The following is an 18,430-nucleotide window of genomic DNA, read 5'->3' as shown; positions in this document are numbered from 1 at the left end:
AGGAAGTGTGTGGGGAGTGCAAGGCCATAGGTCTACTAGGTGCATCAGTACATGTGTGGCACAAAGAGGAAGGGCTTAGTGGGTGGCGAAATGGTGAAAAAGGAGAAGAAGGAAGAGAGCAGAGGAGAAGAAGGAAGCAGCATTCCTGCTGTGGGGAAGGATTAGAGATGAATGCTCAGTGCCAATCCTCCAGGAAACAGTATTACGAGACTAAACTTTAATGATCTAAGTATTCATAGCAGTAACACTCTAAACAGCTAAAAGTCTTTTTGCTGCTTTAAAAATGCCGAGTAGTCATTGTTTATGCTGCATTCAATCATTTTATTATTGTCTTGCAGTTTTTCTTCTGTCATCTTTCTCTTTACCATTTTAGTTTTTCAAATGTGTTCTCTTCATTTTCCCCTTCACTGTCTTTTTAGGCATGAACAGAATGCAGCGATGTCATTTTGAGACTGCAATGTTCAGCACAAGAAGGAATCATCCCATGTGAATCAAAACTACCTGTTTAGCAATTACATCTGAAATAAACCCAAGCATGTAGAACTAATTGCTCACTACACCTGCAGGTATGAATAGCATATGTTTCCTGTAGTGCACTAAATAAGAGTTTAACAGTCTGTGGTGTTTATTTATTAAATTACTGAGGGCACTGCTACAAAAAATGAGGTTCTGCCATCTTCCTGGGTTGCATAGCCAGTGGAGACCCTCCCAGTTTTTATGAGACGTTCCCCCTTTCTGCTAACCACCCAGATACAGACAGAGATAGGTGCCCAGGATTTTCAGTGACTAGTGACTTTTGGGTGCCTCAGCTTTTGGGCGTCCAACTTAAAGGGTTCATCCTTGGCCAACTGATGCAAAGTTAGTCAGCGCACAACTTTGAAAGGGCCAGCGCCCCACACCCTGCAACTTTCTCTGCAGGATAGCTCTCCTTTGAAGCTCAGACTAGGAGAGGAAGCGCTCTGTAATAACCCACAATCTAACCACCAATGACTGAGGAAGGGCCTCTGTGGAACTAAAAGAAAATCTTTTCAAGCTGATTAAGGAGCCCTCCCAAAGCAGGCTGTTCACACGTGGTTACAGCCTCCATCAAGATCATAGCAGCTTGCTCTGGGTGGAAAGATGGATGGCCCCCAGAGCTAAAACTGATCAAAGTAAACATTATAATGGAACAAGTCTCAGCAACGACAACACAGAACTCAGAGCAGTTTGAAAGAGAAAAGGAAACAGTCAGTTATTTAAAAATAAATATGACTTACCCCTTCCATACAGTTTTGTATCCTTTGGAGATCACGATATAAGTATAGTGCAGGTTTAGATGTCATTGAAAACAAAAGAAAATCATTATGAACGTGTCTATTCTTGCAATGTTTACAATAAAGAATTTTTAAAAAAAGATCAGGGTGTTACATGAGTATTTCTTCCCAAGCCAGGTTCATGTAATATGTTTACTATTTATTTTTTCTTACCATAAGCACCACTCTCATTGTGGCCCAGGCTTCTAACCTCTGGACATGTATCATTAGGATGTCAGTAAGAGTGCCACAACTAATTCTGACCATCTCTGGGATATCAATTCCTTAAATCCACCTTCTAGGGGAAGAAGAATAGTCTTATGCTTAAAGCACAGGCCTGTGTCCCAGAACAAGTTAGAGAAGTTTATTAAGAGACACAAAAAAATAACCTCCTCCAAAGCAATACTAACTACATCAAGGCAAGGTGGCTTTTCTGCACTTGTGTTCAGTCCTGCAGCAACTCACCCAGAATACATCTAAACTCCAGACAGGCAGAGTTGGCTGTTAATTTAGTTATCCATCACAATGAAAACTAGAGGAATCAATGTGTCTTATTCAAGATATCTAAAATACTGACAATATTTAGGTCACGAAGTAGAAGCACGTACAAAGAAAAAGTAACATGTCATATTATCACATGATAAGGAGTCACAACAGAGAGGAATAGAAATGCTTTATAAAGCAGCAAAACACAGTGGGGAGACAAATTGACGGGAAAGGTCTGGATCTCACTGGCACTGCTTGTGATCTGCTTTGTTGAATTCACATGTGTATGTTATAAAGTTAACAATTGCAGAAGCACACAAAACACATTGTTGAGTCTCACAGCCTGGGCAAATAACTAAAAGCTACACAGATAAATGGATTAAAGACACCCGCTTCAACTTTATTAAAGGTTTAACTTAGCCTGTTAGAAAACTGGCCTCCCCCTACCAATACTACCGCAAGACAACATCAGTGACCCCTGCCCCCATCAGCTGGAGACTGAGTTCCACAAACGGCAAGTCCCATCTATAAAAAGTGCCTTTTAACTTAGTCCATTACTGAGGCTTGTCCATTTCACTTACATAAACATTATGGGCCAGGTCCTTATCTGGAGTAAATCAGCATAACTAATTATAGTCAACTGAGGGTATGTCTACACTACGAAATTAGGTCAAATTTATAGAAGTCGTTTTTTTAGAAATCGTTTTTATAGAGTCGATTGTGTGTGTCCCCACACAAAATGCTCTAAGTGCATTAAGTGCATTAACTCGGTGGAGTGCTTCCACAGTACCGAGGCTAGCGTCGACTTCCGGAGTGTTGCACTGTGGGTAGCTATCCCACAGTTCCCGCAGTCTCCGCTGCCCATTGGAATTCTGGGTTGAGATCCCAATGCCTGATAGGGCAAAAAACATTGTCACGGGTGGTTCTGTGTACATGTCATCAGGCCCTCCTTCCCTCCATCCCTCTGTGAAAGCAACGGCGGACAATCATTTTGCACCTTTTTTCATGAGTTACCTGTGCAGACGCCATACCACGGCAAGCATGGAGCCCGCTCAGCTCACTGTCACCGTATGTCTCCTGGGTGCTGGCAGATGCAGTACTGCATTGTTACACAGCAGCAGCAATCCATTGCCTTGTGGCAGCAGACGGTACAATAGGACTGGTAGCCGTCATCATCATGTCCGAGGTGCTCCTGGCCACGTAGGTCAGGAGCGCTTGGGCAGACATGGGTGCAGGGACTAAATTAGGAGTGACTCGACCAGGTCATTCTCTTTAGTCCTGCAGTCAGTCCTATTGTACCATCTTATGGTGAGCAGGCAGGAAATATGGATGGCTAGCAGTCCTATTGTACCATCTTCTGCCGAGCAGCCATGAGATGTGGATGGCATGCAGTCCTTCTGCACCATCTGCTGCCAGCCAAAGATGTAAAAGATAGATGGAGTGGATCAAAACAAGAAATAGACCAGATTTGTTTTGTATTCATTTGCTCCCCCTCCCTCCCTCCCTCTGTGATGTCCTGACTGAACTACCAGAGGGAGGGATAGCTTAGTGGGTTGAGTATTGGCCTGCTAAACCCAGGGTTTTGAGTTCAATCCTTGAGGGGGCCATTCTGTGTGACAGTGGTTTTTGTTTCTCCTTGATGTAAAGCCACCCCCTTTGTTGATTTTAATTCCCTGTAAGCCAACCCTGTAAGCCATGTCATCAGTCGCCCCTCCCTCCGTCAGAGCAACGGCAGACAATCGTTCCGCACCTTTTTTCTGTGCAGACGCCACACCACGGCAAGCATGGAGCCCGTTCAGCTCACTTTGGCAATTAGGAGCACATTAAACACCACACGCATTATCCAGCAGTATATGCAGCACAATAACCTGGCAAAGCGATACCGGGCAAGTAGGCGATGTCAGCGCGGTGACGTGAGTGATGAGGACATGGACACAGACTTCTCTCAAAGCACGGGCCCTGGCAATGCAGGCATCCTGGTGCTAATGGGGCAGGTTCATGCCGTGGAACGCCGATTCTGGGCCCGGGAAACAAGCACAGACTGGTGGGACCGCATAGTGTTGCAGGTCTGGGATGATTCCCAGTGGCTGCAAAACTTTCGCATGCGTAAGGGCACTTTCATGGAACTTTGTGACTTGCTTTCCCCTGCCCTGAAGCGCATGAATACCAAGATGAGAGCAGCCCTCACAGTTGAGAAGCAAGTGGCAATAGCCCTGTGGAAGCTTGCAATGCCAGACAGCTACCGGTCAGTTGGGAATCAATTTGGAGTGGGCAAATCTACTGTGGGGGCTGCTGTGATGCAAGTAGCCAATGCAATCAAAGATCTGCTGATATCAAGGGTAGTGACTCTGGGAAATGTGCAGGTCATAGTGGATGGCTTTGCTGCAATGGGATTCCCTAACTGCGGTGGGGTCATAGATGGAACCCATATCCCTATCTTGGCACCGGAGCACCAAGCCGGTGAGTACATAAACCACAAGGGGTACTTTTCAATAGTGCAGCAAGCACTGGTGGATCACAAGGGACATTTCACCAACATCAACGTGGGATGGCCGGGAAAGGTACATGACGCTCGCATCTTCAGGAACTCTGGTCTGTTTCAAAAGCTGCAGGAAGGGACTTTATTCACAGACCAGAAAATAACCGTTGGAGATGTTGAAATGCCTATAGTTATCCTTGGGGACCCAGCCTACCCCTTAATGCCATGGCTCATGAAGCTGTACACAGGCAGCCTGGACAGTAGTCAGGAGCTGTTCAACTACAGGCTGAGCAAGTGCAGAATGGTGGTAGAATGTGCATTTGGATGTTTAAAAGCGCGCTGGGACAGTTTACTTACTCTGTTAGACCTCAGCGGAACCAATATTCCCACTGTTATTACTGCTTGCTGTGCGCTCCACAATATCTGTGAGAGTAAGGGGGAGACATTTATGGCGGGGTGGGAGGTTGAGGCAAATCGCCTGGCCGCTCGTTACATGCAGCCAGACACCAGGGCGGTTAGAAGAGCACAGGAGGGCACGGTGCGTATCAGAGAAGCTTTGAAGACCAGTTTCATAACTGGCCAGGCTACGGTGTGAAAGTTCTGTTTGTTTCTCCTTGATGAAACCCCCCGCCCCTTGGTTCACTCTACTTCCCTGTAAGCTAAGCACCCTCCCCTCCTCCCTTCGATCACCACTTGCAGAGGCAATAAAGTCATTGTTGCTTCACATTCATGCATTCTTTATTAATTCATCACACAAATAGGGGGATAACTGCCAAGGTAGTCTGGGAGGGGTGGTGGAGGAGAGAAGCACTGGGAGGGGTGGTGGAGGAGGGAAGGACAAGGACACACAGCACTTTAAAAGTTTAAAACTTTAAAACTTATTGAATGCCAGCCTTTTGTTGCTTGGGCAATCCTCTGGGGCGGAGTGGCTGGATGGCCAGAGGCCCCGCCACCGCGTTCTTGGGCGTCTGGGTAAGGAGGATATGGAACTTGGGGAGGAGGACGGTTGGTTACACAGGGGTTGTAACAGCGGTCTGTGCTCCTGCTGCCTTTTCTGCAGCTCAACCATACGCTGCAGCGCATTAGTTTGATCCTCCAGCAGCCTCAGCATTGAATCCTGCCTCCTCTCATCACGCTGCCACCACCTTTCAGCTTCAGCCTTCTCTTCAGACTGCCACTTACTCTCTTCAGTCCGCCACCTCTCCTCCCGGTCATTTTGTGCTTTCCTGCACTCTGACATTGTCTGCCTCCACGCATTCGTCTGTGCTCTGTCAGTGTGGGAGGACAGCATGAGCTCAGAGAACATTTCATCACGAGTGTGTTTTTTTCACCTTCTAATCTTCACTAGCCTCTGGGAAGGAGAAGATCCTGTGATCCTTGAAACACATGCAGCTGGTGGAGAAAAAAAAAGGGACAGTGGTATTTAAAGAGACACGTTTTATAGAACAATGGGTATACTCTTTCACGGTAAACCTTGCTGTTAACATTACATACACAGCACATGTGCTTTCATTCCAAGGTCGCATTTTGCCTCCCCCCACCACGTGGCTAGCCCCTCACTCCTCACCTCTCCCCGTGGCTAACAGCGGGGAACATTTCTTTTCAGCCACAGGCAAACAGCCCAGCAGGAACGGGCACCTCTGAATGTCCCCTTAAGAAAAGCACCCTATTTCAACCAGGTGACCATGAATGATATCACTCTCCTGAGGATAACACAGAGAGATAAAGAACGAATGTTGTTTGAATGCCAGCAAACATACACTGCAATGCTTTGTTCTACTATGATTCCCGAGTACGTGCTACTGGCCTGGTGTGGTGTGGTAAAGTGTCCTACTATGGTGGACGGAATAAGGCTGCCCTCCTCAGAAACCTTTTGCAAAGGCTTTGGGAGTACATCCAGGAGAGCCGCAAATGCCAGGGCAAATTAATCATTAAACATGCTTGCTTTTAAACCATGTATAGTATTTTAAAAGGTACACTCACCAGAGGTCCCTTCTCCACCTGGCGGGTCCGGGAGGCAGCCTTGGGTGGGTTCGGGGGATACTAGCTCCAGGTCCAGCGTGAGAAACAGTTCCTGGCTGTCGGGAAAACCGGTTTCGCCGCTTGCTTGCTGTGAGCTATCTACAACTTCATCATCATCATCTTCCTCGCCGCAAAACCTGCTTCTGTGTTGCCTCTATCTCCATTGAAGGAGTCAAACAACACGGCTGGGGTAGTGGTGGCTGAACCCCCTAAAATGACATGCATCTCATCATAGAAGCGGCATGTTTGGGGCTCTGATCCGGAGCGGCCGTTTGCCTCTCTGGTTTTCTGGTACGCTTGCCTCAGCTCCTTATGTTTCACGTGGCACTGCTTCAGGTCCCTGTTATGGCCTCTGTCCTTCATGCCCTGGGAGATTTTGACAAAGGTTTTGGCATTTCGAAAACTGGAACGGAGTTCTGATAGCACGGATTCCTCTCCCCATACAGCGATCAGATTCTGTACCTCCTGTTCGGTCCATGCTGGAGCTCTTTTGGAGCAATTCTGGGACTCCATCATGGTCACCTCTGCTGATGAGCTCTGGCCAGCGTGGCAAGCTGCAGGTGACCATGCAAAGAGGAAATTGAAATTCAAAAGTTTGCGGGCCTTTTCCTGTCTACCTGGCCAGTGCATCTGAGTTGAGAGGGCTATCCAGAGCGGTCACAATAGAGCACTCTGGGATAGCTCCCGGAGGCCAATACTATCTAATTGCATCCACAGTACCCCAAAATCGACCCAGCAAGGCCAATTTCAGCACTAATCCCCTTGTCGGGGGTGGAGTAAGGAATTATTTTTAAGAGCCCTTTAAGTCGAAAAAAAGGGCTTCATCGTGTGGACGGGTGCAGGGTTAAATCGATTTAACGCTGCTAAATTCAACCTCAACTCCTAGTGTAGACCAGGGCTGAGCAACCCTGATTTACACAAGTTGAGGATATTCTAGACCCACATTTGTTTAGCTTTTCCCTCCTCTCCATTCTCCTAGTCCAACACTGGATTTTAGACTAATGGGTTTCATGTTGTCTTTCCACAGGGAACTTGTATACCAAAACTGGATTATAACTGAAAACTCATAAGGAATATATGCATTTTCATACCAGTACAGATCAGCAGTCCATCTAGTCTTCAGCAGAGTTGTGTCTGTAAAACATTGACACTAGTAAATGTTTTTGTAGACTCACACTATTAAACTGTTTCAATTAAACCATTGTCTAACTATTTTAACCCTAATTAAGAGTCCTTCCTTCCTATTTCAGAGCCCATTGTGTGAGATATGAAAGGAACTGTTACACATTTTAAACACGTCATACAAACAGAATTAAATCAATACTGCACTGAAAACATACACAATTAGGTTTCAGAGTGGTAGCCGTGTTAGTCTATATCCACAAAAACAATGAGGAGTCCTTGTGGCACCTTAGAGACTAACAAATTTATTTGGGCATAAGCTTTCATGGGCTCGAACCCATTTCATCAGATGCATGGAGTGGAAAATACAGGAGCAGGTACAAATACATGAAAAGATGTGAGCTGCCTTACCAAGTGTGAGGTCAGTCTAACGAGACAATTCAATTGACAGGAGGATACCAAGGGAGGAAAAATGACTTTTTAAGTGGTAATGAGAGTGGCGCATTTCAGACAGTTGACAAGAAAGTGTGAGTAACAGTAGTGGGAAATTAGTATTGGGGAAATTAGGTTTAGGTTTTGTAGTGACCCAAGCACTCCCAGTCTTTACTCAGGCCTATTCTGATGGTGTCCAGTTTGCAAATTAATTCCAGTTCTGCAGTTTCACGTTGGAATCTGTTTTTAAGTTTTTTTGTTGAAGAATGGCCCCTTTTAGGTCTGTTATTGAGTGACCAAGGGGATTGAAGTGTTCTCCTACTGGTTTTTGAATGTTATGATTCCTGATGTCAGATCTGTGTTCATTTATTCTTCTGCTGTATGTCTTAACCCGCTTCCACAATCTAGTCAGTGAGGCTTGCGTGATTCAGCATTGAAGACTCTTCCTGCTGAATATGAAGTTTGCTTAGAATAAATAATATGAATCAAATCATGTGATTCATGGGCCAAATTAAAAAGCTGACATTCATGGATGGAAAGAGGATAAATCTGCAACTTCTACGTTCAGGAGTACATGACTACCAGCACAGCTTATTTGGCAGTAAAAGTCATGGGGATAGTACTTAAATAATTGATGACAGCGTGGTTGCTTTGTAAATTCCTAATCTGCCATTTACAATCATACCTAAGAAAATCCATTGATCTTCTGTGAAAATTGCTTTCTTTCCTGAGTTAATTGTATCGTTTATAATTCATAGTGTAGCAATTTGAGAGTCCTCTTAAAAGAAGAGCTCTCTGTGTATCTGAGGTGCAGTAATGCAATGTATAGAATATACTTCTGGGAATTTCCATAGCGGTGGAGTTGTGGCTTTTTGTGCTTTTAATGAGGTGCATTCATCTTGTTTCTTTAGAGGTCATGCATGGATCTGAGTGCAAGCACTTTTCATAACACAGGATAAAAGTGAACGTTTACAGTACAATTTACTTGACTTTTTTAATGAGAAGTAGCGTAGTCACGTTCTGAGTTACTTGCATTGTTTTCACCTGGTTATCTAATTGTTAGATATTCTTTGCACTCAGTGCCTCCACCAAGCAGCCAGGTACATAAACTAACAGACGTTCCCTATGAGCTGTAAGACATTACTCATAATAAAGGAAGAAAATCAAGGACTGACAGATTATAAAGCTAAACAAACATTTTATTCCCAGAAAGAATAAGGGGAAACTAAAAGAAAGGAAAGGGACCAGACAAGGGACTTGAGGCTGTCAACCAGTTGCACAGCAAAAAATGTGAACTACTTCTAAGTTAAGTAAAAAATAACTAAAATGCCCCCAAAGTGTCCCCACAGGACTTGCTGGTTGATGGAGCTGGAGCTCAATGAGAAGGGCTGGCATCTCTTGCTGGGAAACTGATGAGTAGCCCTTTCAGATGAAGGGCTTCCCTGGCTGCATTAAGCCCTGGCTGTCCCATGGTACAGGGAAGGCCTAATAGGCACAGTTGGCAATCAGTCCTTCCAGGTGTGGCTGAGTCTTGAGGTTCATTTTCTCCTTTGTGCAGCTGGGGGCTCTGAATCAGTCTCAAGCCCTGTGGCTGAGAGAGAGACAAAATAGCATCTCCCTTTCTGCAGCACCCATCCAGCACCCTCAAGCTGTTTGTGCCTCTCAAGCACAGACACGATTTTTGTAACAGGTTATGCAGAAGAAATCAAATTCTGGGGTAGAGGGGTTCCTTAACTGTACCGGAGGGCAGAATGGGGGTTAATATGTTCAAATATGGAAGAAATACACTCACGCAAATCGGTGCAATGGAGGTATGGTGCTCTGGGAATAAATCAGAGTCGTGTAGTGAATTAGGCTGTTGTCTATAAGACCTCTGCCTTATTTGTTGTGGAGGTTGGAAAGTGGGTACGTATGGGATATGTGGGAACACGTGGTCCAAGACCCTCCCAAAACATAAGGTCCACCCCCCCAAACCAAGGGAGAGGAACTATTGAGCTCAGGCACCAAATGATTACTTAGGGCAACAAATGAAAAACAAGGAATGGGAATGGAGGTCAAAGGTTGAAAATTAGGGAACCAGAATGGGACACTCCAGGCAGTGCGTGCCCCTCCTCAGAAGCATCTAAGGCAGCAGTGGCTGCTGCCCACAAAAACTACACTCGGTGACATGATTTGACAAGAGACTAGAACTATGCATCACAGTCATGGAGTACCACTCCCCCCACTCTAGCTTCCCTTGTTGTGTGATGGATGGCCATCTTGGCCAGTGCCAGGAGAAGGTTGATGACTTTGTGGGACCATAGATGGGGTGTGTTAGAATAAATACAAGAGGGGTAAAGTGCAGCCAGAACCTCAGTAAGAGTGTCAGAAGGAGACAGAAGAGGGGCTACAGCCTGACACACATTACTTCAATGTGCACCAGGGTCTCTCTCTTGCTGCAGAAGGGACAGGTGTCAGGGGACTCCATGAGTTTCAATGCATTCCTATCAGGAGTTGTGTTGCTAGTGGTGTTGATCTGTAATTCAGAAGAGGAAGGAATAGTTCTTCCTACTGTAGGATTTCCTTCACTGTCAGTACAGTCAAGGCTGCTTGTACAATAAAGTGGGCTGCTAGTAGTATGATCAAAATAATATTTTGTTCGCAATGACAAATTCTGCTGCAATGAATTATGGTACATTGTTCATTAATAATTGTTATGGAATACCAAAATGACCAAAAGTGCACTTTGGTTTCTCAATAACATTGTGAAATATTATGTCTTTCAAGTATATTATTTCTATATACCAAGAAAACTAGTCAACAGCAATCAGGTAATGCTGTCCTCTGAATTCATATAAATCCACAGCTAGTCTCTCCCAAGGTCTGGTGAAAAAATGCACTTTCATAAGGCTCATTTCTCTGATATCAAATATTCATCAAACATAGCCAGAATCCTTTCATAGGCATTTTTGTGACTGTCTTCAGTAAAGTTAAAGGATTCAAAAAAATGGTCTTCCTGCTTTCCCCATAGCATAAATTAGATTCCTGAATATCTCCAGTTTCCTGGTGGAGCTTTGTAGCAATTTGAAATGTTGCAAAAATACTGCTTCCAGTCTGTCCATTGTGAAGGTTTATCAAAGTTTATGTTCTCTAGGGCATGTTGATGAGATCCTGCAAACTTTATTGCTTTGTTCCTTTTCTTTGCAACCATTGTTGTTTTGTTCTTTCTATTTGTTCTCCCCTGGCACTAGTTTACTTCTGACATCATGCCATTTACTTCTTGTACACAGAAGGTTGCAGGGCTGCTACTAGCAGGTCAGGCTTCTGTATATATATAGAGAGAGAGAGAGAGAGGGAGAGAGACTGACTACATAGCTTAGTTTTCAGAAAGATATACACCAGATCTTCCATAAGATCTTTTAATGCTCAGTTAGGTATGGGTAAGGTTAGGTTCAATAAGGTATTTTACATACAGCACCACCTGATCGTTCAACGGTATAATACAGTTTAGCATTCCATTCCATAGACAGACAATCTTAATTTGGCACCTTCTAACTTTTAAGTGATTGACTTTTTAGTCTTAACTCTGTGTGTGTGTGTGTGAGTGAGAGAGAGAGATTTACATGCATACACTGACATGCTTTCAGGTTTGACTTCAGTGTGTCTTTATATTGTTAGTACAGAGAGTGAACACCTAGTTGTCTCTGTGCTACTTCCATAAGAACCTATGGCATGGTTACCCAATAGTTAATTCCAGGTGAAAGGACTGCTTGTGTATGAGAAGTGTTTATTCCAAATCAGAAATGAGTATAAACTAAGAAACATCTTCAGTTTTGGAAGAATAAAATATTGTAATTCAAAGCAAATGTAAAGAAGCAGAAAAAATCCTAACACAAATCCCCATAAAATAGGACCAGAGAACATCATGATTAATGACTGTGAGGAGCAATGAGAACACACAGAAACATACTCACACACACACACACACACACACAAGTACCTAGCCCACCAAAAACACAAAAAAAACCCAAACCAAAAAAAATAATAAAAAAAATCCCAACAAAAATGGGAGTTTGTTCCCTATCATATCTTTTGTACACTATGGATTCTTACTGATCTAGCAAGTATGCTGACCCTCCCTTTTCAATTTGTATTAATTACAAACTCAAAACAAACAAAAGCTCCCTAGTAAACTAATTTCTATTTGAAGAAATCAAGTAACGTCCTTACCTGCAAACAGAAGAGGATTAAATTTTTGCTGTACTCTTGGCACAGGAGACAACAAGGTCAAACACTCCATTTGCCTGAATTTTCAGCACAGCATGTGGGAAATTGAATATGCAGCTGCCATTTTTAAGTTGAGAGAATGATGCCTGTCTTACTCTGCTAGGAGTGCATACAAGAGCACCCATCCTACTGAACATGCATTGTGTATAGAGTATGTCAACTGTCCACATACTAGTATTTAAAAAAAACTATAGGTATATGTGAGGTCAGAAACATGCAAGAATCACAAACAGTTACATGTGGGACAGACAAGATTGTCCAGGACCATTACAGGCTGTTGTATCCTTGCTTTGCACTCTTCACGTTTTTCACATAAATGTTAATGTGACTTGCTTCAAAGAGATTAATAGAGATATGACAAATCTGCTGCCACCATGCTCTGTTGTGGGCTGTTGCTTCTGAGTTGCTGGGTCCAACCTGACGTACTTTCAAGCTTGATTTCAATGTATCTTTATATGGTTTGTACTGGACACCATGAGAATGAATGTCTTGCTATAGCTGACCATAAAATAGGGCTTTGAGTATTCTTGAGTTGGCCTTGTGAAAAAGATTTACAGGCCAACACAACTGAGCTTTTATGAGTATGCTTTGAATGCCAGAGATCCAACAATGATTAAGGATTTTGATATTCGGACTCTTGTCCTACCCTTTGACCCTGAAAACAGATTGAAGGCAGTAAGTATGGATCTCACAACTCTACAGAAGCATTGGGAACACAACTTTCCAATAGACATTTAGCTTAGTGCTTATTTTAACACTGCTATCATTCCATAGGTCATGAGAGAGCATTCCAAATGCAAAGCTGGCCTTGGCCATGCAATGGGTAATCTCATCATCAGTTGTGGTATTCTGTGACAGCATACTCCCTAGGTAGCAAAACTTCCCCATGGACTTCAGAGGAGAGTTGTTTATCTAATTCAGAGCAACATGTACGTCTCTCAGAACAGGTTGGTCCAATACTTCCATTTTCTTTAGGCCAATTGTGAAAACAAAGGAATTGACTGCACAAGTGAAGTGATCAGTTAAAAACTGAATGTCGTCAATCGTATAGGCAACCAGTGCACTATCATCAGCAAATAACAACTTCAGACAAACAGACCAAACTCCAACAGAAACTCATGGAAGTATTTCCCTTAGCTATAGAAGCCTCAGTGGAAGTTGAGACAGCCTGGAAACATTTTTAGGATATGACCTATATTATGGCTGCTGAAGTTCTCAGCTTCGTTAAGAGGAAACTGTAACATTGCACTCCATTTGCACATCAAAATATGCTTATGAATGTATGATGTAACTGGAATATGCTTTATGCAAAAGGTCTTTTGTAAGGTAACACTACGAAGCTTATAATCTACTGAGTGTGTTCATCCTATTTGTCTGCATGTATTATCTCTATGTGTTGAGTTAGGAGAATAAGATATAAACTTGTATCACTGATGAAACATATTAAGTGGATGCCGTTAAGGGTGCTCCAGAAACGATCAGTTGTAAATGGCCTTAGTTACTTGAAAGCCTTCCTGTGTATGTGTGGGCCAGCCATGGGGAATTGAGAGTAGGGGTCTTACAGTGATATGTGACCGTGTCACCTGATAATGAAGTCCATCTTAAATCTGGTACTTTTCAATTTAGAAGGAGAGGTGGGGAACCAGAGAGACAAAAGATGCCTGCCTTGTGCCAAAGCTATAAAAGAGGGTTGAGCAGGACAAAAGGGTCTGCCAGTCATGAGAAAACCCCTGCTTACCACCTAAGATGTCTGCTGGAACTAACAAGGACTGTACCAGGGGAAAGGATTGGGCCCTGAGTAGGAAGGAGTCTAGTCTGTGAAAAAAGCTTATTGGAACATCTCTGAGGATGAGATATTATCTGTAATCAGTTTCTTAATGTATTAGGCTTAGACTAAGAAAGGGATAGATAATAGGACAGAAAATATCATGTTGCCTCTATATAAATCCATGGTATGCCCACATCTTGAATACTCTGTACAGATGTGGTTGCCCCATCTCAAAAAAGATATATTGGAATTGGAAAGGGTTCAGAAAAGGGCAACAAAAATTATTAGGGGTATGGAACAGATTCTGTATGAGGAGAGATTAATAAAACTGGGACTTTTCAGCTTGGAAAAGAGATGGCTAAGGGGAGATATGATTGAGGTCTATAAAATCATGATTGGTGTAGAGAAAGTAGATAAGGAAGTGTTGTTTACTACTTCTCATAACACAAGAACTAGGGGTCACCATATTAAATTAATAGGCAGCAGGTTTAAAACAAATAAAAGGAAGTATTTCTTCACCCAACACACAGTCAACCTGTGAAACTCCTTGCCAGAGGATGTTGTGAAGGCCAAGACATAACAGGGTTAAAAAAAGAACTAGATAAATTAATGGAGGATAGGTCTATCAATGACTATTACCCAGGATGGGCAGGAATGGTGTCCCTAGCTTCTGTTTGCCAGAAGCTCGGAATGAGCAAAAGGGGATGGATCACTTGATGATTACCTGTTCTGTTCATTCCCTTTGGGGCACTGGTCACTGTCGGAAGACAGGATACTGGGCTAGATGGACCTTTGGTCTGACCCAGTAGGGCCATTCTTATGTTATGTTCTTATGACTTGCGAGTTTGTTTTATTTTGCTTTTGTGACTTACTTTGTTGTGTCTGTTATTACTTGAAACCACTTAAATCCTATTTTTTATACTTAATATAATCACTTTAGTTTATTAATAAACCCAGAGTAAGTGATTAATGGCGGGGGGGGGGGGGGAGCAAGCAGCTGTGCATATCTCTCTATCAGTGTTATAGAGGGCGGACTATTTATGAGTTTACCCTGTACAAGCTTTATGCAAAGTAAAACAGATTTATTTGGGGTTTGGATCCCACTAGGAACTGGGTGTCTGGGTGCTGGAGATAAATAACCTGCAGAGCTGTTTTCAGTTAAGTCTGCAGCTTTGGGGGCATGGACCGGACCCTGGGTCTTTGTTGTTGAGCCAGATATGCTAGCTTGCTGCAAGACAGGGTTTCGGAAGTCCCAAGGTAGCAGGGAAAACGGGCTCAGAGGTAATTTCAGCACACCATGTGACAGTCCCAAGGGGATCTCTGTGACCGAACCAGTCAGAAACATCAGGACTCATTTGATGAGAATGACCTGAAATATGTCAACTCTTGAAATCCTAGGAAGCCTAGGAGCTAGGAAGGCTACATATCCAGTGAGCAAAACAGATGATCCAGCTCAAACTTTGAAAAATGAAAATCTAGTGCTGGGAAAAAAAAGTGGTGGAGTTACAACTGGCAGCAGACCAGACACCAAAAGCTTTTTTTCTGGCCTTTGTGCTATCTATGGCCACAGGTTCAATGGGATAACCCCTCTATGCACACTGGACAACAATCAATGCTTAACTGAAAAAAGAAAAAAAAAATACTTTACCAATGATGGAACATTTCAGTTAACTTCTTAATCACAATTCCAATATTTCTTCCACAACACCCATTAAAAAGAACTTGCAGTAGCACCATCTTATGAGAGACCATAAGAGCAATCAAGCAGATGTCAAAAAGGAAAGCATATGGACAGGATGACATTTCAGCAAAGATACATATGCAGGGTGGGTATCACATTGCAAGGCACCTCACATGGCTCTTGCATTATCTGCGACCAGAAGTCAGTGCCACAGATTCAAGGATGCCAACCGGGTCCATCTCTATAAACATAACAGTGATAGGGCAAACTGTGATAAGCACAGATTTCTCTACTCTCTCTTGCTGGGAGAATTGTTGCACAGATCATATTGAACAGACTTAACTCCCATCTTATGGAAGCCATCGTCCCCAAGTCTCAGTGTGGATTTCAGTCAGGAAAGGGCACTTTAGACACAATCTTCACAGCCCATCAGTTTCAGGAAAAGTGCTGGGTGCAAAACCATGGTCTTTATATTGTTTGTCAACCTATCTAAAGCTTTCGGTGCTGTAAATCGTAAGGGACTCTGGAAACTTTTGTTCATCTTTGGATGCCCTGCAAAGTTTATTTCTATAATTTGGACCTTCTATGACGGGACGATAGCCAGACTGGTGGAAAATGCTGAAATAAAGAACTCCTTTATGGTCACCAATGTTACCACACAAGATTGCATTCTGGCTCCCATGCTCTTTTCCATCCTTTTTTCAGCTATGCTTAGGGATGCATTTCATGACATTGACAGAGGAGTATTTATCTAGTTCCACACCGATGGGAAGTTGTTCAATCTTCAGTGCTTCTGTGCTCATGCAAAAGTACCAGATTTACTCAAAAAGGAGCACTGAATATTCAAATACATTAAAAGTGGGGTATGGGTCTATTTTCATATTGCAAGTTTTCATTTAAATACACCTGCTTCAAAATGGGTCAAAATTCCAGTTTGTTAAATTAGTTTTGCTTTAAGCTTTTAAATAAATATAATGAATAGAAATGGAAAGGATATTGTGTCTGTCTACGTACCTCCACAGGTAGCTGCATTCCAACAGTACAGCTGGTATCCCACAGTCCTCTTGTTTACCAGAAATGATCTTGAGTTATAACAGTAAACCTTTTTGTTTGAACTATCCCAGTCTTCATTTTGTACCTTTTCCCATCAACATTTGTTATGGGTGGTTACAACATTTTATAAACTTTTATCCACTTCGCTACAGTTGAACTCACTAACTGGAACCTAACAATCTACCCCAATTCTACAACAGGGCTTAAGTATGTGCTTAAGTGCTTTACTGAATCTAGACTTAAATCCTGATTAGTTGGTGAGATTGCAATATTGAAAATAATATTGAGTTACAGCTAGTGTGGGTAGCAGAGTTATTTTGAAGTTAACTAAAGCACATCATTTGCAACTAAAAAGGTTTCTCCTCTAAATATGCCAGGTTGAGTACAGAAGAATCCATCTTAACTAGAGCTATTAGAGAAATAATTGAATACTTCAGGGGATTGATAATGAGATATAAAGCCTTTCATGTCTAAGTCATCAGTTCAAATCAAGACCAGCTGGCAATGAAAAAGCTATTATCTGATGGCTGTTCGGGGTTATATCTCTGTGAACTGAATCTGGCTATCCCAGACTAGTTCTTTGTAGATCGGTTTGGCTTAGAGTCACTCACTCAGTTGATGATTTTTTAATGAGATAAGTTTGGTTGATAAAGGTAATAGTGTTGATGTAGTGTACTTAGATTTCTGTAAGGCGTTTGACTTGGCACTTCATGACATTTTGATTTTAAAAAAATTAGAATGATATAAAATTAATATGGCTCACACTGACCATTTTCATGTGCTTTCAATAAATATCACTAGTAAATCTCCATATCACATTAAGACACCGTAGCTATTCATATTGGCAGATTATTGTGGTGCAAGTCTTACCACACAGACCAATAATTACAACCCCCCACAGACCAATAATTACAACACACAATAGACAGATTAGATTACCGGGTTCTGACAGAGTTACAAATATTAGTTTTATGGCGGTCGATTACTCACAGTTAACTCACACGATTAACTAAAAAAAATTAATCGCGATTAATTGAAGTTTTAATCGCATTGTTAAACAATAGAATACCAATTGAAATTCATTAAATATTTTTGGATGTTTTTCTACATTTTCGTATATATTGATTTCAATTACAACACAGAATACAAAAGGTACACTGCTCACTTTATATTATTTTTTATTACAACTAATGATAAAGAAAAGAAACAGTATTTTTCAATTCACCACACACAAGTCCTGTAGTGTAATCGCTTTATTGTGAAAGTACAATTTAAAAATGTAGTTTTCTTTTTTACATAACTGCACTCAAAAACAAAACAATGCAAAACTTTAGCGCCCACAAGTCCACTCAGTTCTACTTCTTGTTCAGCCAATTGCTAAGACAAACAAGTTTGTTTACGTTTACGGGAGATACTGCTGCCCACTTCTTATTTACAAGATCGCCAGAAAAGTGAGAACAGGCGTTTGCATGGCACTTTTGTAGCAGGCATTGCAAGATATTTACGTGCCATATATGCTAAACTTTGCATGCCCCTTCACGCTTTGGCTACTATGCCAGAGGACATGCTTCCATGCTGAAGACGTTTGTTTAAAATAAATAAATAAATAAATTTGTGACTGAACTCCTTGGGGGAGAATTGTATGTCTCTGGCTCTATTTTATCTGCATTCTGGCATATATTTCATGTGACTGAACTCCTTGGGGGAGAATTGTATGTCTCTGGCTCTATTTTATCTGCATTCTGACATATATTTCATGTTACAGTAGTCTTGGATGATGGCTCAGCACATGTTGTTCATTTTAAGAACACTTTCACTGCAGATTTGAC

This window comes from Chelonia mydas, chromosome 5, assembly GCF_015237465.2.
Source record: "Chelonia mydas isolate rCheMyd1 chromosome 5, rCheMyd1.pri.v2, whole genome shotgun sequence".
NCBI lineage: Eukaryota > Metazoa > Chordata > Testudines > Cheloniidae > Chelonia > Chelonia mydas.
This window is presented reverse-complemented; position numbering follows the sequence as displayed.